This window comes from Ceratotherium simum, chromosome 36 (genome assembly GCF_057802395.1).
Source record: "Ceratotherium simum simum isolate JZ-2026a chromosome 36, ASM5780239v1, whole genome shotgun sequence".
Taxonomy (NCBI): Eukaryota; Metazoa; Chordata; class Mammalia; order Perissodactyla; family Rhinocerotidae; genus Ceratotherium; species Ceratotherium simum.
In genome coordinates this window covers 15211516-15237106 of record NC_141935.1, presented here as the reverse complement: position 1 = coordinate 15237106, position 25591 = coordinate 15211516, and the positions used below count along the sequence as shown (strand labels likewise).

The 25591-nt window shown below is 37.0% G+C and overlaps 1 protein-coding gene across 1 annotated transcript in view; it reads left to right on the top strand.

Annotated features, from left to right (window-relative positions):
* The window catches only part of USH2A (usherin), a 761558-nt gene that overhangs the window by 40731 nt on the left and 695236 nt on the right, over positions 1–25591 (top strand). The window lies entirely within an intron of this gene.

The following is a 25591-nucleotide window of genomic DNA, read 5'->3' as shown; positions in this document are numbered from 1 at the left end:
GAGATTCCATTGAATCTATAGATGGCTTTTGATAGTATTGACATTTTACCAATATTAATTCTTCCAATTCATGAACACAGGACACTTTTCCATTTATTTGTGTTTTCTTCAGTTTCTTTCATTAATGTCTTGTAGTTTTCAGTGTACAGATCTTTCACCTGCTTAGTTAAATTTATACCTAGATATTTTATTGTTTTTGATGCTATTGTAAGTGGGATCCATTTCTTTATTTCTTTTCCAGAAATTTTGTAGTTAATGTATAGAAACACTGCTGATTTTTGTGTGTTAATTTTGTATCCTGCAACTTTAGTGAATTCATTGACTATACCTAACAGTTTTCTGGTTGAGTCGTTAGGATTGTCTACGTATAAAATCATGTTGTCTGCAAATAGAGACAATTTTACTTCTTCCTTTCCAATTTTGATACCTTTTATTTGTTTTTTCTTGCCTCATTACTCTAGCTAGGACTTTCAGTACTAAATTAAATAGGAGTGGTGAGAGTGAGCACTCTTGTCTTATTCCTGATCTTAGAGGAAAAGCTTTCTTCCTTTCACTATTGAGTATAATGTTAGCTGTGGGCTTGTCATATATGGTTTTTATTATGTTGAAATGTGTTCCTTCTATGTGTAATTTGTTAAGAATTTTTATCATGAATGAAAGTCAAATTTTGTCAAATGTTTTTTATGCATCTATTGAGATGATCATATGATTCTTTTCTTTCACTCCGTTAATGTGATGTATCATATTGATTAATTTGCCTATGTTGAACCATCCTTGCATCCCAGGGATAAATCCCACTTGATCATGGTGAATGGTCCTTTTAACATGCTGCTGAATTCAGTTGCTAGTATCTTGTTGAGAATTTTTGCATCTATATTTATCAGGAATATTGGCCTGTAGTTTTCTTTTCCAGTAGTGTCATTTTCTGGTTTTGGTATCAGGATAATGCTGGCCTTGTAAAGTGAGTTTGGGAGTGTTCCTTTCTTTTTGAGTTTTTGGAAGAGCTTGAGAATGATTGGTGTTAATTCTTCTTCAAATATTTAGTAAAATTCATCAGTGAAACCATCTGGTTTGGGCTTTTATTTGTTAGGAGATTTTTGAGTACTGATTCAATCTCCTTACTAGTAATTGGTCTATTCAGATTTTTCATTTCTTCCTGATTCAGTCATAGTAAGTTGTATGTTTCTAAGAATTTTTCTTTCTTTTAGTTTGTCCAGTTTGTTGGTGTTAGTTGTTCATAAATTCAAAGCATCTTATCCTTTGAATTTCTGTGCTGTCAGTTGTAAAGTCTTCTTTTTCATTTACCATATTGTTGATTTAGGTCCTTTCTCTTTTTTCCTTTGTTAGTCTAGCTAAGGGTTATCAATTTTGTTTATCTTTTCAAAGAACCAACTCTTATTTTGGTTAATCTTCTCTATTGTTTTTCTGTTCTCTATTTCATTTATTTCTGCTCTAATATTTATTATTTCCTTTCTTTGGTTAACTTTGGCCTTAATTTGTTCTTTTTCTAGTTCCTTAAGGCATAGAGTTAGGTTATTTGATATCTTTCTTGTTTCTTAATGTAGACATTTATTGCTATAAGCTTCCCTCTTAGAAATGCTTTTGCTGCATCTCGTAAGTTCTAGAATGTTGTGTATTTTTTTCTTTTTTCCCAAAAAACTTTTTTATTCTCTTTAATTTCTTCTCTGATCCATTGGCTGTTCAGGAGAGTGCTATTTAATTTATATGTGTTTGTGAATTTTCCAGTTTTCCTCTTGTTATTGATTTCTAGTTTCATGCCATTATTGTCAGAGAAGATACTTGATATGATTTCAATCTTCTTGAATTTGCTAAGACTTCTTTTGTGGCCTAACATATGATTTATCCAGGAAAATGTTCCATGTGTGCTTGGGAAGAATGTGGCTTTTGCTCTTGTTGGATACCATGTTCTGTATATGTCTGTTAGGTCCATTTGGTCTATAGTGTTCAAATCTGCTGTTTCCTTATTGATTCTCTGTCAGGATGATCTATCCGTTGTTGAGAGTGGGGTATTAAAGTGCCCAACTATTATTGTATTGTTGTTTATTTTTCCATTATCTCTGTTAGTTTTTGCTTTCTATATTTAGGTGTTCCAATGTTGGGTGCAAAAATATTTACAATTATTATATTTTCTTGATATATTGACCCTTTTATCCTTATATAATGACCTCCTTTGTCTCTTTTTGCCATTTTTAGTTTGAAGTCTATTTTGTCTGATATAAGTAAGTATAGCTATCCCTGTTCTTTTTTCGGTTACCATTTGCTTGAAATGTCTTTTTCCATCCCTTCACTCTCAGTCTATGTGTATCTTTAGGCTAAAACGAGTCTCTTGTATGCAGCATATTATTGCATCTTATTTTTTCATCCATTCAGCAATTCTACATCTTTTGATTGGAGAATTTAATCCATTTACATTTAAAGTAATTATTGATAGATAAGGACTTACTATTGCTATTCTGTTAATTGTTTTCTGATTGTTTTGTAGATTCACTGTTCCTTGTTCCTTATCTTGTTATCTTTTTTTGTGTGTGTTTTGATGTCTTTTGGTTTCAGTATGCTTTTTCTTTATTGTGTTTTTTTGTGTAATTACTACAAGATTTTCCCTTGTGGTTACCATGAGACTTACATAAAATATCTTAAACTTATAACACCTTATTTTAAACTGATAACAACTTAATTTCAATAGAATTTGTATACTTTACACTTTTACTTCTTCTGTCCCTCGCATTTTAGGTTATTGCTGTTACAATTTACATGTTCTTTATATTGCATAACTAATAACAGATTATTGTATGTATGGTTATTTTTGCTACTATTTTTTAACTTTTAAACTAGAGTTGTAAGTGAGTTATGCACCGCTGTTGCCATATTGCAGAATCTAACTATGATTATACATGTACCATTACCAGTGAGATTTACGCTACTTTTTAATTTTTTTATGATGTTAATTACCATTCTTTTACTTAAATTCAAAGAACTTCCTTTAGCATTTCTTGTAAGGCAGGTCTGGTGGTAATGAACTCCTTCAGCTTTTGTTTGGGAAAGACTTTATCCCTCTTTCATTTCAGAAGGACAGTTTTGCCAGGTATAGAATTCTTGGTTGAGTTATTTTCTTTCCTATATGTTATCCCATTCTCTCCTGGCCTGAAAAGTTTCTGTTGATGGAAGATCCTTTGTATGTAACTCCCCTCTTTTCTATTGCTGCTCTTAAAATTCTTTCTTTGTCTTAACTTTTGGCAATTTAATTGTCTCAGTATATTCCTATTTGAATTCAACCTATTTGGGTTCCTTTGGGCTTCAGACATCTGTATGTCCATTTATCTCCCCAGATTCAGGAAGTTTTCAGCTATTATTGCTTTAAATATTGATTCTGTCTCTTTCTCTTTCTCTTCTCCTTCTGGAATTCCCATAATGAGAATATTGTTTCTTTTCACTCTCATAATTCCCATTGGCATTCTTCAGTCTTTTTCATTCTTTTTTCTTTTTGCTCCTCTGAATGGGTAATTCCCAATGTCCTCTCCTCCAGGTTGCTGATTCTTTCTTCTGCATGACAGAGTCCACTTTTGAAACTCTCTATTGAATTCTTTAATTCAGTTATTGTATTTTTCAACTCTAGAAATTTTTAGGCTTTTTTTTAATGGTTACTATTTCCTTGTCAAACTTCTCATTTTGTTTGTGCATTGTTTTCTAATTTTATTTATTTGTCTGTCTGTGTTTTCTTGTAGTTGACTAAACTTCCTTAAGAGGATTATTCTGAATTCTTTATCAGACAGTTCATAGGTCTCCATTTCTTTAGGGTCACTTATTAGATCTTTGTTAGCTTTTTTTTTGGTGATGTCATATTTACCTGTCTTTTTGTGATCCTGGATTCTTTACATTGGTATCTGCTCATTTGAGTAATGGGGCTCCTCTTCTAAACTTTATAAGTTTGCTTCAGCAAAGACATTTCTTCACCAGTCAGCTCAGTTGGGTTTCTGGGCATGTCTTCTGGTAAATCTTTGGGCAAGTGGGACCTGCTATTATGGTCTGTTTTGGGGTGAGGCAACTGTTCAAGCTCTGAGGATGGGGATCAGGGGGTTTGCCACTGGCTGAGAACAGTTGGATAGGACTGCTGGCTTGGTTCCCTACCCAAGTGAGGCTGTATGATTGGCTCCATGATTGCCTGAATTCCCTGGTCAGGCTTACTAGAGGGTCTGGACTGGGTACTATACTCAGCAGTAGATGGGGTGATGAATTAGCTTCCCTGGCAGGGCAGGAGGCCAGGGCCTAGGGCCTGTATAGCCCTGAATCAGGGCTGAGTGTGCACTGAATTCCCTGGTCAGTTGAGGCCACTAGTTTTGTTTTACGGACAGGGAAAGCCACAGGCTCTGCTCTCTATCAAGTGCCACTGTACGTAGGGCTATTGACTGGGTTGTACAAGTTCCTGTGTGTTCTGGTTAGGTTCCTGGTCAGAAAGGTTGAAGGCTATACTCAGCACTAAGTGGGCCTATGAATTATATTTCCTGCCCATGCACAGTAGGGGAAGCAGCTTTAAAACCAATAAAGCTCTTTGTTTGTTGTCTTAACTCAAGCTGATCCACGCCCTAAGTTCTGTGGCTGAACAAGGTCACTGGTTTTGCTCTGCAAACTGTTGGCTCTATCTGCCCTGCACTTGGCTCAAGCACCACTGGGCTACACAACTCTCAGGTGTTTTCACTGGCCCTTCTGGTGGGATGGGGCCAGAAGACATTTGCCACAGTGGGTGGAGCTACTCCTCAGCCCCCTTGCCTGGGAAGGAGGGGAAGGGGTTGCTCCAGGCTACTCTTAATTTCCAAAACAGACTCTCCAGTTGGGATGGGCCAGGAGCAACCCTCAGCATTGTCTATGAATTAACCCCCCTGCCTGTGCATAGCGAGGGAAGCCTCCACACCAGGTACTGGCTTTGCTCTGGGGGCAGTCAGCTCTGCTTGCCCACCTCTTGCCTCAAGCACTGCTGAGCCACACAGCTTCCAGGAGTTGTCACCAGCCCTTCTTGTCAGATGGGGCCGGAAGACACTCTCCACAGTGGGTGGGGCTGTGACTCAGCACCTTGCCTCGGCAAACGAGGTTCTAGAGCCAGCAAAACTCCCTGTTAGAGGAACTGAATCAGGCAGATCTGCACCCCACTGAGTTCCCTGGTCAGAATGCACCCTGACTTGGTCCTGCAGATTAGCAAAGCTGGTGGTTGGGATTACTACTTGGGCAATGCAGGTGTGAACTTGGTCTGCCAAGAGCCATGTGCTGGTTGTTGCAAGCCTCTACCCGCTTTTCCTACAGAGTCAGCTTCTTAGATTCCCCTGCAATTACCATGGTGCAAGATCAGAATAGAGGCTCCCACAAAGTGACCCACAATGCTGGGGGAGGCTGGTTATCGCCCCTGGGTTCTCTTTTCCCACTGGAGAAACTGAAGGCTCAGGCGAGACCTCCCTGGTGGGGCTGCCCCGGCCTAGGGGAGGGGGCAGTGTGGTCAACATGCAGCTGCGTCTCTTACCTTCTAATGCTGTGTCTGTGGTGCAGGTGTGTGCTTCAGCCTTACCCCCATATTCTAGGATTCTCTCAGTGGTGTCTTGTTCTTGAATAGTTGTTAGTTGTTTTTCTTGTGAGGGGAAGCAAAGTCAGGAATGACCAATGTCGCCATCTTGGTGACATCATTCCCCAAAACAACTTTTATACCCAAGATCTTCTTGTCTAATGATTATAAAATGTTCAACATCTGAACAAAATTGTCTAAATTCCACTATATTGGTCTTGGATAGTTTAGCTTGCATAGGATATCCCATGTGGAAAAATTTGATCTATATTGAAGACTTTTTTCATCAGGTCAACTATATCATACTAAATTGTGAAAGGAAATGAACACTAAATTGTTAAAAATGGATTCCATAGTTCTGATTGTCAGAATGTTATTGTCATTGAAGTCTATTACTTTATAGCTTGGGAAAACCAAATTTAGGTACTGTAAGTGATGTCTTTAACCGTTTTCTCTGTAACCAATTTCTTTATCAAGTTGATGCTAGATTTATAAGTGTTTCTGATATTCAGCTTTTTAAAAAATTTTTTTCTTTTCCAAATTATATTGTATTACATTCATAGAAGTATAAAGTTTATAAATTCTGGATCTTTCATAGCTTGTATTGTTTTCTCCTTTGTACAAAGTAATTAAACCATGTTCTTAAAAGTATTTCTTCTTATCTTACTTCAAAACCTCTTCGTGACCTGTCAGGATTTTCAAGTTGTTCTGTGGTGAAGTTCTTAGAGTCTGAGAAGTTATATGGTTTGAGCTCTCCCTAGAAACCTGAAATAGCATAAACAATGTCATGAGTTACTATTCTTTTTGATGACTTCTATTCTATTCACTGTTTCTGTGTTATTTATAATTGCTGTGCAATTTAATTTGTTTTTCAAGTTGAACACTATCTGCAAGACACTGTGTAGAGGCTTTGGAAGTGACAAAATTAGCTAAATAGAATCTTAGTTCAAAGGAACTTCGTGGAAGACTTAAACACTGGTGATTATAACATTTATAGAATAACAAATAAGAGTCTTTATACTTGTTGAGAGTAAGCTGTGATTTCTTCTGATTGTGGTGAAGCTTCATGAATTATAGAGGTTTTAATTTGAAGGATCAGAAAGTTTTCCAGAGACAGAAGTGGGGAGAGAAGAATTCCAGGTTGGGGGCAGGGATATGGAAAGGCACAAAGGTTCAAATATTAATATAACGCTTGGAAAAGAGTGACTAATCAAGTTTGCCTTGAGTAGGTTTTATGCAGAACATAATAAGATGAAAACCTGAAGGAAGTTCAGTGTCAGATGATAGAAACGTGAATGAAGTTGACTTCTGGAACCTTGGGCAACCCCCACCCTGAGAATACAATAAAAAGTCACCCCTGACTCTTCATACTTCTCAACATCAACATCATCTTGGTTAATGACCGTGTAGCCTCGCTTTCTCTCCTCTTTACCACTCCAGTCACTTAGTCACACTAAAAGCCCTCCTTCCGATGACATATCTACCCCAAAATGATAACTTTTGACAATAGACTAAAGTTAAGCCTCTGGACCCTTGTATTTGTCTTGGACTCTATTGGGTCTTTTTTGGGTTCACGTCCTTCACTTCTAGCCTAGGCCACAAGGAACGTGGCTTCAATGGTCTTAACCATTTCTTTCATTTGCCTCTAAACACTCTTTCTCAAATCATTCACCTGACTACTGTGCTAGTGCCTACGTACAGACTGCAGAATAATACTGAAGAAAAACAAACAAATATGTGGACTGAGGCCATTATAAATTAATGATTTCCAACTGGAGCTGGTCCCTCAGTGCAGCTTTAGGGCAAATTTCAGAGGTGCAGTTTTTGATTCAAAGCAAGTTCATAATTTTATTTTTGATACGTATTGACAATTGCCTTCAGAAAATGTTTGACTAACACAGACTCCTACCAAAAAATCATAATGCCTGTTCCTCAAATTCTTGTCAATATAGGAAATTATCTTTTTTCCTTTCCCCAATCTGATGGGCAAAATAATATTAATGCATTCTTGTTTCATTTTGCATTTCTTACCCTAACTTGTGAATGTCTGACTTTATCTAGGCTTATTGGCTAGCCGTCTGTATTTTTTTCTTCTGAGTAGTACATGTACATTGCTTTCTTTTTTTAAAAAATTAAGGGATTCGCATTTTTATTGATTACTAAGAAAACTTAATGTATTAGTAATGGTTTTCCTCTGGGAATTTGGAAAAGATAAAGTTTGGTTTTATTTATACTAGTGATTATTTTAAAAATCTATATGTAAAAATAATTTAAGCTTGTATTTCTCAAGTCATAAATTTCAGACATGAACTATATGTTAACTCCAATAGGAAAATAAGGAAGTTATCACACCTTCACTTTTAGAATTCTTTCTTTCTCTTCCCACATTCTGGTTTTTGTTAGAACAAATGAAGATTCTTATCCCAACATATTATAGCAAAATCATTACATTAAAATGATGAGACTTTTTTTGTGTGTGTGAGGAAGATTAGCTCTGAGCTAACTTCCATTGCCAAGCCTCCTCTTTTTGCTGAGGAAGATTGGCCCTGGGCTAACATCCGTGCCCATCGTCCTCTACTTTATACCGAACGCTGCCACAGCATGGCTTGACAGGCGATGCGTCAATCTGCACCCTGGATCTGAACTTGCAAACCCCGGCCACTGAAGTGGAGCACACGCACTTAACTGCTACACTACCAGGCCAGCCCCACAATGATGTTACTTTTATTTCAAGCATTATAACATTTCACAGCTGTTATTTAAAAGTAATGTGTTTAAATGGATTCAGAACTCATTGAGCATCATTTTACAACATAGTTATCTGATTTCTTAATTTCTGTTGAGTCGTCTTCTATTTGATGAATGTATTTTCATTTTCTGAAAGGGAACGTGGTTGGTGATGTACGCTCTGAATCCTGGCATAGTTGAGAAGATCTTTCTAATGTCTGTACCCCTGAACAAGGACTTGGATGAGAATGAAATTCCTTTCATGTCTTCTTTCCTTTCTGAGCTTTTACTCCACTACGTCATGTTTCTGAAGAGAAATCTGAGACAAGCTTGAGAATTATTTTTCAGTGTGGATGTCCTATATGTGTGTGTGTGTGTAAGATTCTTAGAGGTTTCTCTCTTTATCCTTAAAATCCCAGGGTCACTAGCATAAAGCGTGGTATTAATTAATATTTATTTGTTTTTCTGGGAATATGGTTAAGCATTTTTTAGCTGAATTTTCAGATCATCTTTTTAATCACTAAATGTTGATTTCAAGTATGTCTTTAAGTTTGTGTCGTAAGCATTTTTTTTTTTTCAGGCTTCCATCCTGTAAGATTAGTTTCTTCCTTTGATAACAAGTTATACAAAAAGTTGTGTATACTCTAATGCCTATTCATTATCTACTTATTCCACTCACCTCAAACCTCTTTATCAAGAGCTTCTCTTCCTCCACTCAGGCTCTGTATTTTGGTATTTTCATGGCTCCTTGCTTAGTAGTATGCACTCTTCATTTCTCACACTCTCCCTGGGAGACCTCATTTACAACCATGACTCCTAGTACCATTCCTATACTCATGATTACAAAATCTCTAATTCCTAAATTTATATTGTCACAACACTGTCAATGATCTTTCAAAATTTAAATATTAATTTTATTCTAAGTTTTAAGATTTCTTAGCTTGGAACAAAGACCTTTAATGACTTAGCTCTGGCAATTGCACAGCCTCATGTCCTGGAAGACCTCCCCATGTACCTTTCATTCTAGTAACACTGAAATATCTCTTCTTTCAATGGTTCAGTCTTTCTCATGTCTCTTCTTTACTCTGCCAGGAATGGTCTCCCCTACAATTTATTCCACTTAATCCTACTTCTCCTGTAACTCATTTGGCATCAGATTCTTCAGGAAACATTTTCTTATCTCAAAATCTGAATGAGATATGCTCAGTCCTTCTTTGAAATCATTGCAATTAATTCAGTGTTCTTTATTTGTATCGCCTGCTAGACTACAGAACTTTAGGTCAAGGAATTTTCCATATTTACTGTTGTTCCCTTCAGGTCTTGGCATCATGTCTGAGTGTGGTTAATTCTCAATAACTATTTTTTGAATGAATGAATGAATAAATGAGTGACTGAATGAATGATGACATCATGCACTGTTGTAATAAAGAGATTTGGAAAACAGGACAATCAGTTTGGACGCTCCTACAAAAAATCCAGGTGGGAGGTATAAATGGATTGAATATGTAGCGGGAGAAAACTAAAGGCAAAACAAGTTTATGAGGCAAATTCACAGGAAACTGAGAGAATTTCATTACTAACTTGGAGAGTAGAGAAATACTAAAGATGACCCTAAGTTTTGAACACAGTTCTTTACAACATGGCTTACAAGTAGGAGCTAGAAAGAGGAGCCTTCATTAACTTTGACTCAGGATATTAGAATCCATTTATAATTGTTCACTTTCCACTCCCCTACGCCCAGTATTTTCAGTTATTTGTCTTTGAAACAACCTCCGTAGTGAAAACTATTTTCTTTTTAAAATAGGAATGTGATTACACACCTCCTCTGTTTAAATAAACTATATACTTACCATTGCTTACACTCTAGGGTATGAATTCTCCTTCTCTTAGCAAAGCTTTCAAGACCATTCAAAATTTGTTCAGCTGTACATTGGTGGCCTCATTGTCCTATGTACCTTGAACTTCAGCTATGCTGTTTTCTGCATCTCCAAACACCATGTACTCCATGGGCTCCTCCAGGCTCTTCCTGCTCCCTTAATTCCGTTTCTTCTGCCTTGTTCCTTTCTTCTTCTCCCTCTTAACCCTTAGTTCTTTGTGTACATACTTCAGTGACGAGCAGAAATGCAACTCTCTTTGTAAAAAGCACTCTAACTTCGTCTCCTCTTTTCTCCTATCTGCTCTTATAGCACGTTTTTTTCACCTTGGTCATGATATATATATATATATATATATATATATATATATATATATATATATATATAGTGTGTGTGTGTGTGTGTGTGAGGAAGATTAACCCTGAGCTAACACCTGTTGCCAATCCTCCTCTTTTTGCTGAGGAAGATTGGCCCTGGGCTAACATTCGTGCCCATCTTCCTCTACTTTATATGGGACGCCTCCACAGCATGGCTTGATAAGTGGTGCGTAGATCCTCCCCTGGGATCTGAACCTGTGAACCCTGGGCTGCTGAAGCGGAGTGTGCAAACCCAACCACGAGGCCACTGGGCTGGCCCCCATAAGATATTTTTTATATAGGTAGATTTTATTAGATATTTATAGACAGATTTTGAATTTATTGAAGCAAAATACTTTATTTTATTCATTTAGGTGTGTTAAGAACATAGCAAAATGTTTATTGCATGGTGGATGTTTAAATAAAAATACAAACAAATGGAATTGAGTGAGTTTGGTAAAGAAAGATGATATTGAGAAAAATGGGATATGTGATGGAATGAAAGCTCAAGATATTTTTAAAAGATAAATAAACATTTACAACTTTGCTAAATTCTATATAAATCCTCTCTTTCTTTATCCTGAACAAAATTATCTTTCCCATAATTGGTGATCATTTTATAGTCTGTTCCAGTGACGATGGTCATATAGCTCAGTGATCTCTTTTCTCCAGTCAGTTAAAAAAAAACTGACTGAACTAGTGATTCTATTTTTTTTCTCATATTTTGTCTCATGCTGAATTCAATGATGTTCTTTTCTCTCCATGGATGTGCTCATGTTTAGCCTTTTCTGAACTCTGTTACAGCCCAGAGGATAACTGGAATTTCCTTCAAAATAATACACATTTTCTTAACTTTTCATATCAAGGAAAAAACACACAAACACTGGCTTTCTCTCACATTGTGCAGCACTTTTTTCTTCTGCATTTGGCATTTCTGATCTCTGACTTTTCATGATTCCGGCTCTGTATTCTGCCTGGCGTCTGGAACAGTATTGCTCCCCAGTAAATATAAGGTAGTGATAGTAACACTCATATACATTTTGAGCTACTTGGAAAGAGATGTTATTTAAAATCTGTGATCTGAATGCCCTTCCATTTAAATAGGGTGAATGTCGTACACAGTTCCTGCCCAATATCTAGTCTTGCATTTTCTTTTGGGTTTTTTTCTTGGTGATTTTTACAATACCTATTAATTTAGCGTCATCTGCAGATTTCATTAACAGACTAACTGCCTTGCAGATCATTAATGAAAAAGTGAAATAAATCTGGAATTCCTTATCAATTCCACCTTTAATTCCATAAATATTTAGTTTTAAATGACAGTGCTTGAATTCAAGTTCATATGAAATGTTATTTCAAATAAGATTGAGTTTTTATGCCTAGGTGGCTCCTTGGTTCAATTATATTTCAGTTTTGTTCATTTTGTTTTCTGTTCCTTTGCAGTATCCTGTGCTAAAAAGCTTGTCCATTAAAATATATATTCCTTCTGAACTCGGTTAGAGCACAAGTGGTGTAGCCCTCTGGGGAGGTAAATGTAATTTGTTTGATTGGATACTCAAGCTTTCCAATTGTTTTATTTTCCTTAGAGAAATAGAACCTTTCTAGCTTTCAGGTCAATTGGTGTAATGGTTGGATTCAGATGGAATGACACTTTCTCCTTCTTGTAAGTTTCTGGTTCCTCAGAGAAATCCTTGAGAAATCTGTTGACAACTTGCTGTCATCCAGCTGGTCTAATGGTATAAATGACTCAGACATTGATTCTGAGTGGTGTGAAAGCCTAATGCAGAAGTGAACTTTTGTGAAGATCTCAAGTGCATTATGAATGAGCTACTTAACACCTATGTTCATTTCTTACAGTTAGTTGATCAGGTCTTTGCTGTGTTTTGCTGGGGAAATGGATTTACAATTTTAACCTACTCAGACTCTGCTCAGATTCCAATGATGATTACCAGTGACTCTAGCAGCTGATCAAAAATGCGACTACTGTGAGGCATAGAAAAGAATACAATTATTGTGCATTGGTTTTAGGAATCTATGAAAGAAGAAAGCAGATGAGATCAGATTGGTAAAAGAAACCACAGTCAAAATACACATGAGCGAGAAAAGGTGTGGCAGAGGAGAGCACTGAGTTGCGGGTGCTATAAGCATAGAGCTGACAGACCCTGCAGGCAGGAGGACGTGGGGGTGTGACTACCAGGTCTATGACTTGGCAAGTAGTTCTTGGAGTGACACTCTGGGTCAACTTCTCATACTCTTCCCCATCGTTAGGCATCAGGCAGTGGAAACGTTTGACCTCAGTTTGGAGCACAGAGTATGGACTCTAGGCCATAAGAAGCCAGGCTGAAGCAACCGGGATGAAAGAGAGTCCCTGTGCCAACCAAGAAAATGAGTTGTACTGCATATCTGCTCTTTCCCCACAATGACTGGATCCAGTCTAGAGTGAATAGAATCACGTCCACAGACAGATCCAATGTCCCCCTAATAGGAGTTTCTAGATGAAAGCAGAGAGATTGAATGGGAATAAAATCACAGATCATAGAGAAAGTTGTGTTAGACTTGCAAAAAGACATGTCTTCAAATCAGAAGGGCTTTGAGTTAGGTGCTAGAACTGATGCAGTGAACTGATTAGAGCTGATGTTATAGTATGTGTGTGTGTGTGTGTGAGCATGCACGCATGCACATATGTTGAGGGATGGATAGAAGAGAAAAAAAAACTAAACAAACAAGAAATATATTGAGAGAAAAGTGGTGTTCAAAGAATTAACACAGGATAATATGATAGAAAGCTATTAGGTGATTATTTAGAACCGCTTGGTTATTAAAGAGCTCTCTGAGGTGTCAAGAATAAGCCGAGAACTGAGTAATAATAAAGATTCAGCTAATCCTATATCCCTTCATCCCTATGACCTATGCCAGAAAAAAGTCTCATATGTCCTATAACCTCAACTTAATTTGGGTATTTAAACCTTATGATTCAAAGGCGAATTTGTAGAAGGTAGAGGTAATCTATTACCTGATGATACTTACCTAGGTGGGAAGTTTTACTAATTTACAAACATCCATTGTTACAAGTACTGGGGGATACAAAGTCCCAGTGAAATATCCTGAACAACAAGTTTTATGTGAAAGTCATTGGATATTATGCTGATTTTTTTGTATTAGATATTAGAAGCCAAGTAATTCTCACTCTTACTTTTTTATTGTTTCACCCTTTAAATACCCACCTTCATTCTTGATTTGCTTTTTCTAAAGATACACTGAAAACAGTTATAAGCTCATTATTTTTCTTTTTAATAAGTAATATCAAGATGAAAATGTTTCTCCCACTCCGTGTTTTTATCCTGGACCTCATACTTCTGAGGCCTGTCAACCTTTGGAGAAGCATAATCCAGGCTTTGCAAGAAGAGATGAACTGGGCCTGGCCTGGTGGTGTAGTGGTTGAGTTCCACACACTCCACTTGAGCAGCCCAGGTTCGTGGGTTCAGATCCTTGGCGTGGACCTGCATCACTCATCAGCCATGCTGTGGCAGCCACCCACATACAAAATAGAGGACGATTGGCAACAGATGTTAGCTCAGAGTGAATCTTCCCCAGCCAAAAAAAAAAAAAAAAGAAAGAAAGAAAAAAGAGAGGTAAACTCTTCTAAATACACAGCCCCACCGAATTTAGAGATTTTTTTTTTTTTTGACAGCTGTTGCTTACCTGGGGGAAAATGGCTTGGGAAGAAATATGTAACAATTGGACTGAATAAATATGGATTATAAAAAGGCAAAATGAATATAATTTTCAACAGCCCACTAGAATCTGGTAATCCAGTTGGTAAGATGAGGTTCTTCAGATGATAATAAAAACATACTGATACATTGCCCAAATTGATGACACGATCTCAGTTTTTTTGTTGTGAAGGGGGTAAAAGAAAAGAAACTGCTGAATTTTCTGCATTTGACACATAAATTGCTACTTTTGTTTTTAGGGCTGATAGAATCCTTACCTTAAAAGAATGCCTATTTGCTAGTGTCATTTCTTTTAGTCTAAACCAAATTAAATGTGCGTGTTTCTCCATTACTGATTGAGGAAAAAACTGCTTGGACAATTACCATCTCCCCAGCTTTAGGGCAGAGAGCACCACGTTTAAACAAGAGTCACTGTGAAGACCTTATTCTCAATTCTAGAATGTCTTGAAAGATAAAGCAATTCACATCAGATTTCATGTGACAATTCTCTAAAGGAGATTAAAGAGATTCACATTTTTCCTTTGGCCTAAAATGACTCTTCTTCATTTAGTTTGTGAGACATACTTTTATTTTTGTTTATTTATTTTATTTATTCATTTATTTATTTTGTGAGGAAGATCAGCCCTGAGCTAACATCCGATGCCAATCCTCCTCTTTTTGCTGAGGAAGATTGGCCATGGGCTAACATCCGTGCCCATCTTCCTCTACTTTATATGGGACGCTGCCACAGCATGACTTGATGAGCAGTGCACAGGTCCGCTCCTGGGATCCGAACCTGTGAACCCTGGACCACCAAAGCGGAGTGCATGAACTTAACCACTATGCCACTGGGCCAGCCCCCTGTGACATACTTTTAATAAATTTTGCTCAGTACTACTGGAGCTGAAAAAAACCTAAGAGGACACAGAGTGGCTGGAAGATAGGTTCTCATGGAAAAGCATGTATTTCTTTGAAGAACGTAAAATTAATAAATAATCTGTTAATTATTTAATGAAATATTCCACCTTTGTTGAAGATTTTAGTAGGAGTAACTCATGCCTAGCGTAAGTGGGCGTTTTACCTCTGTTTTGTTCATATGGCAGGACTCTATTTCAACTTACAAATTACTGCTCAGGATCTTTAAGATGTCAATTGAGTACTGGCATGAAGTTTAGTTTTGGACTGTACACAGAAATGATTTCTTGTTTTTCCATCTACATGTTGAGGGCTTGATTGATGACCCTTCTTGACTTTGGGTCAGGAGTGAGTTTACATCTATTGGCAGGGAGTTGACTTACTTCCTGAAAGTGTAAACAGAAATCCAACATCCACCGTTTTTATTATCCTACTTCAGGCATAGTTTGACTTAGTGATATGCAACTTTATCATTACAATTTAGAGATTAAAAAACTGGAAAAGATTTAAGGAAAAGTGAGAAAGATGATTTTAAATTCAACACATTAAAAGCAAGAAAAATTAAAAGAATGGGATTGATCAGCATAGATGGAAGGCTTGGGGTAACTTTTAAGCATCTTTCCCTTTTTTTTTCTTGTGTTTTTCTCTTTTTCTACAACTCACTTATTCCTTATTCTCTACCACTTCCATACTTTGCTAATTCCCATTAATCCTTCAAGAGTTAGTTGAGATGAAGCTTCATTCATTTGATGAAGATTTAATGGGTACCTAAGAGTTGCTAGTTACTGGGGAATGAGGGAACAGCAGTGAACAAAACAGCAAAAGGAAACAAAAGAAAACCTCCTCCCATGGAATTTATATTATAGGCCTGGAAAGGAGATTAATAATAAAAAAGAAAAGGAAATAAAATATGTAATATGTTATATGTGGATGAAGAGAATAATCAGGAAAGGCAGTTAGTAAGGATTAGGGTCTACAATTTTAGATGTGGTATCTAAGAGATATGGTAGCTAAGTTTTGCTAAAATCACATATGAGGAAATATCTGAGAAGATGAGGGAATAAGCTAGCAGGTATCTGTAGGAATAACGTCAAGGAGAAGGAATAGAAAATGCAAAGACTTTAAGGAAAATAAGTGCCTGGAATGTTTGAGGAGGGCAGTGTAGCTAGAATAGAAAGCACGGGGGCATACTAATTCGAGATAAGCCAGAGGTAACAAGAGGCCAGACTGGGTAGAGCTTTGTAGAACTTTAAGTTGTACTCGGGGTAAGAACTCATTGCAGATCTTTTTGCAAAGGAGTGACGTGATCTGCTTTTGTTTTAGCAAGAATCCCTGGCTGCTGTCTTGAGCATACATTGAAGAGGGACACATACCAAATCAGGGAGGCCAGTTAGGAGGCCACTGCAAAAATCTAGGGGACAGGTGGTGGTTTGGATCAGGGCTGTAGCAGGAGGGGTGGTGAGCAGTGAGGGAAAGAGAGGAGTCAATGAGGACTCCAATGATTTGGGGCTGAGCAACTGAAAGTTGCAGTGTTCCGACGTGGGGAAGGCTGTGGAAGAAGCAGGTTTTGGGCATAAGCTAGGGCTCTCTTTTGGAACATTTATGTTTGAAATGCCTAATAGACTTCCAAGAAGGGATGTTGAATAGAAAGATGAGTGTAGGGATCTCGATTAGAAGTCTGAATTAAAGATAATCATTTGGGAATAATCAACCTAATGATGGTATTTAAAGCATTGAGATAAGATGATATTATCAAGGGAGTACTTATATGCAGAAAGGAGAAGAGGTGCAAGGATTGAATCGTGGGACACTTCAATATTTATAGGTCCAGGAAAAGAAGAGGATCTAGCAAAGGAGACTGAGAAAATTTGCCTGAGGGGTAAGAGGAAAAGTAAGGGAGTTTGATGTATTGGCAGCCAGATGACAGACATGTTTCAAGGAGGAATGGTCAGCTCTGTCAAATGCTGCTGATAGTTTGATTAGGGTGAAAACTAGAGAGTTGCTATTTGCTTTAGCCTCACGGAAACCATTGATGACCATGATAAGGGAGTTGTGATGATGTGGCAGGCATAAAAATGTTGGATTGTTAGAGCTTGTCTGGCTGGAGGACTGCCTAATGGCGGGAGTAGCCTGGCACAGATGTCAGGACCTGAGTGTGATGAAGAGGAGTCTTTGGGGGCAGGGGTGCCATGACATCTGGATATTGGTTATGTACAAGAGAATTAATCAAATAAGTGTATATATTGAGGATAAGGGGAGCCAGAGGAGGGAGTTACAAAGAAAGAGAGAAAACTAGAATGAACTCTACGGTGTTGGATTAGAGTTGAATTTATCAGTGTAATCATCTCATTTTATGTATGTGTGTGTGTGCATACATATGTGTGTGCACAAATATATATACACATAGATATAGAAACAATATAGAAGTAAATGTGTATGTGTATCTATCTTCTATCTATCTATCTATCTATCTATCTATCTATCTATCTATCTATCTATCTGTCTGTCTGTCTACCTACCTATCTATCTATTCCCTACCTCTGTCCACTGAGAGGGAGGGAGAGGGAGAATCTGAGAGGAATAACATCCAAATAGCATGAGTATACTTAGCTCTGAACCTTTGTTCCTCAATAACAGTCATCACTTAAGGAACCAGAATTCCTTGGAGAAAGAGATGATTCCAGAGCTGGGGCAGGGAAGTATGAAACAAGCCTGGAACACGTTAGGTCAGAAAACAAGAAGATGCTCAAAGAATTATGAGTACATGTCGATATGACACAGAATCCAGTTTTACGGGGCCTCCACTGTCTAACATGGAAGAATTTGAAAACTGAAATATGTATTGAGAGTATTGTATTATATCCCATTGAATAACATAAGGATTTATGAGTCCATACAGATACAAATAAATAAATGCAAACAATGAACATTTAATAAGAAACAGGATATTTACACAGTCTCAAAGTATCTGCTCACAAAGTGCTTATTAATTGCAAAGAGACATTTTGTATTTTTACAGTAGAGCAGCCTGGCAGATACCGTCTTAATCCAAATGATCAAAGTTAATATCATCAATAATGGAACAAATAGAAATTATATAACACATGGTAAGATGTAATGAGATGATCATCGAATCACCTGAATCTAATCATGAGGAAACATTCTACAAACCCAAATTGAGAGGCAATATACAAAATAACTAGACTGTAGTCTTCCATAGAGTTAAGATCATGAAAGCCAAGGAAAGATTGAAGAACTGTTCCAGATCAAAGGAGACCTAAGAGTCATGACAACTACATGCAACATGTGATTCTGGACTGGATTGGTTATCTATAAAGGACATTTTTGGGACAATTGTGACAGCTTGAATGGCATCTGAGAATAAGATGGTAGTGATGTATCAGTGTTAATTTCCTAATTTTGATGGTTGTATGGTTATATAGAAGAATGTCTGTTTCTGTTGGAAATGCACTACAATATTTGGGAATAATGAGTTAATATATCAGCAACTTAATCTCAAATATTTCATAAAAATATTCTTGTATTGCTCTTGCAACTTTCCTGTAATTTTGAGATTTTTTTTGAGTAAAAAACCCCAGAAACTATTAATTGAGCTGCATTACAGAGAGAATAGGAAAAGATAAACTAGGTGAAGCAAGTATAGACAACTTATTGAGGAATACCACGGTGAGAAACAGAGAAATAATCTCAGAATTCTGCTCCTTCAAATACTTCCCCATTTCCCTCCTTCCCACTGTAGTGGTTCTCCCTAAGCACTTTATTCGTATTTATTTTATTGAATTTACCACCTTGCGTTGAAAGTATTTTTATATGCCCATTTCCATTGCAGGTGGCAATTTCTTGAAGAAAAGGTCTGTTTTATACGTCCCTTATGTGTGGCATAACACTTAGCATATCATAATGTGCTCATTAAATATTCGAACAAAACCATTTTCAAAAAAGCTATGGTTTATAATGGAGGGTATGATGAGCAGTTTTCTTCCTAAACATGGAAGACACGATAAGAAGGTGACTTACTTTTAAGGAGAGAAAATTGTGGTTATAGCAAACAACTTCTGGAGTTCAGGGTATAAAATACTGAAAAGATTACTAAGGTGTTTTACAGCTAATCTTAATAATCTTTTAGAAATCATCTGTTCTGAATGTATAAAATAGAAAAAGGAAACAATGATATACTGAGATAATTAAGAGTGTGGAATATTGTGATTATCTGTGCACCAAAAGTGTTCTTAAATGTGGACTTGTATGTGAAATGATCCTAGGCAGTACCTACAGAAAATAGGCTGGCTCTATCCCTATTCCCTAGGAAATCAACAATAAATCAGACCACTGGCAGATTTTCCATGATGTATATGTGTAAATTAGTAGCTTTTTTTGAAGTAGAGAGAGTAACTTAATAGTTTGGGACGAAGTGGCCATGAGATTTTCACATCCACTCAAGATGGGACAAAGAAAACTATTTACATTCGTATGTTAAATGTTTACAGATTGATTAAATTGGAGGCTTGTTTGTAGGAGATGGCAGTATATAGAGAGCTTTAATAGATATCAAGGGGAGAAGAGCAAATCCAAACCATCATACCTAGGGTGAAAGTGTAATACACTTAGGCATGGATCACTACAAGGGCCTGGCTTGTCTGAGTTACTTAGAGGGAAAAAACAAAAGTGAGTGTGTGTGTAGGAGGTGGGGGGGAGGGGGAGTGGCGGTGATGGGAGGGGGAGGGAAGGGAAAGGAGCAAGTGTTGAAATAAAACATATGAGCTCAAGGGAAATGAAAAACAGAAACAACAGCAAAGAAAAATCTTTGAGGGACATATCTGTGTATGGCGTCATTTCTCTGTAGCATCTTTCATATAAAGAGAATTAAGACAGAAGCAGTTATTCAGTGAATCAAACTAGTGATGGGAACACACTCACATTCCAAATATTTGCAGGCAACCCATGTGATTAATTTCTGCCGGAGAAACCTTTCCTGAATAATTGCTTCAACTCTTATTTGCTTATTGTTTGTATAAATATAGCTTACTGGAGAATATTTAATAGACTGGAGTATTTGTTTATAATTATATAAAAACCCATGTTAGTAAACAAGGTCACTCTGTAAAGGTGAAGAATCTCTGTATGACACATTTTATGTTAGAAAATGGTGCCTTTTCTTTATTGCTTAGAATTATAACATAGTGTAGATTGTGGTGGTGGTTTTATTTTTGGAGTATCAATTAGTCAGTCAATCAATTAGTATTTATTGAGCTTCTGCCCAGCACATAGGGCACGCTCATCAAATTTGCAAATGACACAAATCTTGGAGGATGGTAAATACATCGAATGACAGATATAGCATCCAAAAAGATTTTGACAGCCTGGAGCAATGGGCTGAATCTAACAAGATGAAATATAACGTGGATAAATATAAATTCCTGTTCTTGGGTCCACAAAACTAACTGCATGTGTACATGAGGGGCTGGATGTGATTTAGCAGTGATGTAAGTAAAAAAAGACTTAGTAATATAGTGAATAGTCAGCTCAATTTAATTTATAAGTTTTAGCAGCGTGATGTCATTGCCAAAAATCTAGCATGCAATTTTGGATTATATTAAGGTGATAATCCTATTTCACTTTGGCAAGTCAGAACACACATAAAGACTGTAGTATTTTTGGAGCCACGTTTTAAGAAGAGAGAGACCTGAAACCATGTCATATTTAGAACACGGCAGAAACTAATCACATTTATCCTGAAGAAGACACAGGAGAAGAATGACATCTTTCTTTACATCTGTGTAAGTTCTCCCATGGAAAAGGGGTAAGATTGTTTGGTATGGTCTCAAAAGAGCTGGGACTTAGGAATTGAAGTTCTAAGGAAATATTTTTCAGTTCAATCATTTATAACAGTAAAAGCTGTTCAAAGATGAAAGGGTTCCCACAGTCTGCCAAAGCAGAACACTGCAGCAGTTAAACCTCACTCTCCTCATTTTGGTGATAACGCTGCAGAGGGCAATCTGAGAAGTCAGCGAGGTAATATAAGTAAAGAATTTAGCACGGTACCAGGCATGTATATGGCAAGTGATTATATAGCTCGGTGGGGTCGTTACCCTTCTTGCTGTGGGAGGTGTTGACACGAAGTCTGAGTCATCACTGTGTAGGGTTATAGCAGAGAGACTCAGTGACTGGGTCTGATAAACTAGATGACACTGACTTCTAAATGCTAACTGGATGTAACTGACTAATTAAAATTGCTTAAAACAGTCTCTCGAGCCATTCAACCTTCTATGTGACCTTTTTGTTTTCAATTCTCTGTGATTCGATTTCATTATCTTTAAAATGGAGATAATAATAAACCTGCCTTGGGTTGTTGTAAGAATAAAAAGAATGAATGTCCAGGAAAATTTTAGAACAGTGCCCAACATGCTAATTTCTCAATCAAAGTGAACACTTTTATAATGCTGAAGTGGTTGACAAAAGATTCTTGGAAGATATAGGACTTGAGATAAATATTTTGAAAAATACTAAGAATCTAGGTAAATAAAAGGCAGTAGCAAGATTATTCCTATAGGAATTAGCTTGAATAAAACCTGGAGATGGAATTAAGCATTGTGTGGTCATTAGACAGTGAGGGCACCTCACCAATCAAGTGAGATTGGCTGTCGATGACTAGTTAGAAATAGAATTGGATGGGATGAGTGGGGATAAACCTCAGACAACCTTCCGTGCAGGATGATAAGCAATAAAAGGGGCATTCCACATGTTCTCAGGAAAGGGGATAAAATATACAAGTGATATTTTAAAATAACCTTATGGAGTTTTCAGAATAAATTGCCTTCCTTATGCTTAAAAATTGTAGATGGAATAGTAGAATCTTTTATGCAAATCCTTCTTTAACCTAGAAATAGAACTTCTATTTCAGGGCAATTTCTATTTCAGAAAGTCCAAGACTTTTTTTTTTTCCTCCATAAAATTTTCCCTTTGGATTCGTATCACAGTGGTTTTCTTTTTTGTTTGATTCCTTAGCATTCAAAATGATGATCGTTATATTTGTATCATCCATCATCATCTCTTGAGAGTGAATTTGAATTCAAGATATCTTGCCAAATCACTTCCTGTGAAATCTATAAAAAAAGGTGCTATTCAAAATGCTTAAAATAGTTTTGCTTCAAAATGAGACCCATCAAATTAATGAAACTGGTATTCTTGGGAAGTTTGTAAGTTAGTTCTGGGAAGGCAAGTCCCATAGAGAAGATCCAAGAATATGTTCTACACCACACATTAATAGATTAAGGCATAACTTCTCAGAGCAGCTCCTTGAAAAAGACAACACTTTGTTAACTGAATTAAGAGTCAATACTTAAAAACAACCGTCATCATTTATAGCTTTTCCAACACTATCTAGTATATTACAATTAACTCTTTGTTTCGTATGTACAAGCTCCTTGACAGAAAGGATCATGACTTTATTCTCTTGGTGTAACTCATAAGGCCACTGTGAGTACTGGGTTAATGCTTTATCGAATTAAATTTAAATCAAAAGGATATAGGCAACAGGGAAACTATAAAACTATTTCTCTCATGAGGAAGTCAGCACAGGTTCTCTGCCTATTTATTTCCCTGCCTCAGTCAGCAGTTTCTTTTGGTTGTTGGTGGCCAGCAGGAGTAGAGTAGCGACAGAGATTTGGCATTTCAATGTAATAGTGATTGTGGACAATTACAATATTCTAGTTTGGGTGGACTTGGTTGTATTTTTCCCTTGGTAGCTTCTCAGCTGTCGTGTGACTTTCTGGAATTTTGAATGATAGTCCCCTCTAATCAGGCATGAGAGTGGTCAAAAATTCTACTTTTTCTTTCTTTTTTAAAATCTAATACACTCTTGTGCTCAAAGGAATGAGTATAACCTATCACAGGAACACGAATTTGACCCCCCAAAAATGATCAAAATAAAAAATGAAACTGCCAGAGAATGAAGCCTTGAGAATGACCTGTTCCCCTCTGTCTTCTTTCTAAAAGTGTTTTTGGATCTTTTATGAAGGAATTTAAGGCTTTTCTACAATTGCTTCTGGTTTTGTCAATTCATTCCTTCAAGCCACACCAATAAACATGTACCAACTCCTCTAATCCTCATAGGGCTGGAGAATGAGACAGGGAGGAAGTTTACTTGAGCAGAAGGCTTTCTTTTCACAAATCAGAAATTCCATCATATATATTTCTATTCCCCTAAATAACTGGCAAGGGAATCATCAGAATGAGCTATCGCAGAAAGCCATCTTTGTCTTCTCAGTGTGATGGGGCCCCAGACCAGAATTGCAAAGTAGTTTACGGAATCTTGGAATATAAAACATGGTATGGAACATCAAAGAAGATTCAATCTTATTTATGGAAAGGTGGTCCGTAGGGGAGGAGACAACAAACGAGAGTGGCTTGGGATCACCATTAATCATTTTTTAAGGACCAACAAAGTGAAAACATCCTTCTGGAATTCACTGCAAGTGACACTGAATCCTTCTACTAAGCAAATATGTGATGAGTTGATAAAAAAAAAGAAGGTCTTGAACTCTTGACTACAGATATAATACAGTGAACACAGAAAATCAAAAACATGCTTTCTATCTGACTCAAAATAAAGGTGCACTTAAACTTGTAAAAGACAACATTTTTATTTGAATGATATGACAGAACTGTCACAGGAGTGTTACCTGCTATAAAGAAAGCCTAAGAATTATTACCTTTATTAGACCAGTGACACTGAGGTTTAGCCATACATTTCTAACTTCTGTCCCTCTACAGAGACAATTTTCTTTTCTTAAATAAACTGTCATGCTAGTGTTAATATATTGTTGGCTCTCTCATGCTCTGAGAATACTGCTGATATAAAACATGTATATGTTAGATTGGTAATAGTATCTTTAGTGTAGCTGACTAGAACAAATGTGTTTCCCTCATGGCTGTGCTAATGTGATAAAGGAAAATTGGCTGTTCATCAACTTTTGGCTGGGTAAAGACAGTAGAGATGGAACCACATTCTTTTTTATGCATTAATACCATCGAGAACTTTTCACTAGTTATATTTCATGTGCCTGCGTGTTGTGCAAAGATGTTGTAAAACATGAGATAATGCTACAAATAACAAAGTAGAAAAGCCTGTATCTTTTATAATGATAACAGTCAAACACCAAATGACAGTAACAGGCTGTAAAAAATGGGATGCGAAAAAAAAAAAATGCAGCCCTACTACTCGGCAGAGAGGTATATAGCCAGGTCCACAAGGTGTTGGTGTGTGATTTTAGGTCTTTATGTTAAAACTTTGTTTTGTAATTAAGTAAAATGCAACGCTGGGTCAGTGGATTTAAGAAGAAGACGCTTTAAATGAAAGCAAGTTGGATTGAATGGAGAAAAGCCATACCGAATAACTTTTTGAAGAATTAATATTACCAAGTAATTATGATGTTAACTCTCAGAGTTTCTTTTTTTTGGGAGAGAGGAGTTTGTTGAAAGGGGTTCTTAAGGCAATCACATAATGATTTAAAGATGTCAGAGAATGGTTGTTTATTTTCATCAATTTTTGCAAGGCCATTTTAATAGAATAGCATTCTCAGTGCTATGATTTGATATATTCTTTATTAAGACGTTAGCATCTAACCTTTCAAGTACAAGATATTAAATTTCTCTTTCTCTCTCTTTCCCCACGCTCACCCCCACCCCCCAGTCTTGTGTTAGCCATTTCAGTCCCTTTACTAAAGAGTACTAATGATGCCTTTTACATTTAAGTTAAAAGCACTTGAACAGGACTATTTGTAGAGACTAAAGTTGATGTCAAAACAGCACATCAGTTTAGAAATATACACGATCATTGAAGATTTTGTATAGATACTATCTATGAAGTAGTCTGCATAAAAGTTTGATTGAATTGCTATTTAGGGATCACTTCATACAAACAAAAATTTCCTGACTTTCTATGGTGTAAATCAGGGATCGTCAAACTACAACCCATGAGACATCTGGCTGGCCCCTTGTTTTTTTTTTTTTTTTTTTGTGAGGAAGATCAGCCCTGAGCTAACATCCATGCTAATCCTCCTCTTTTTGCTGAGGAAGACCGGCTCTGAGCTAACATCTATTGCCAATCCTCTTCCTTTTCCCCCCCAAAGCCCCAGTAGATAGTTGTATGTCATAGTTGCACATCCTTCTAGTTGCTGTATGTGGGACGCGGCCGCAGCATGGCGAAGCGGTGCGTTGGTGCGCGCCCGGGATCCGAACCCAGGCCGCCAGTGGCGGAGCGCGCGCACTTAACCGCTAAGCCACGGGGCTGGCCCTGGCCCCTTGTTTTTATAAATAAGTTTTATTGGAACTCATCCATGCTCAATCTTTTACGTATCGTAAGGGCTGCTTTCCTATTACAACGGCAATGTTGAGTAGTTGTGATCTGGACGGTTTGGA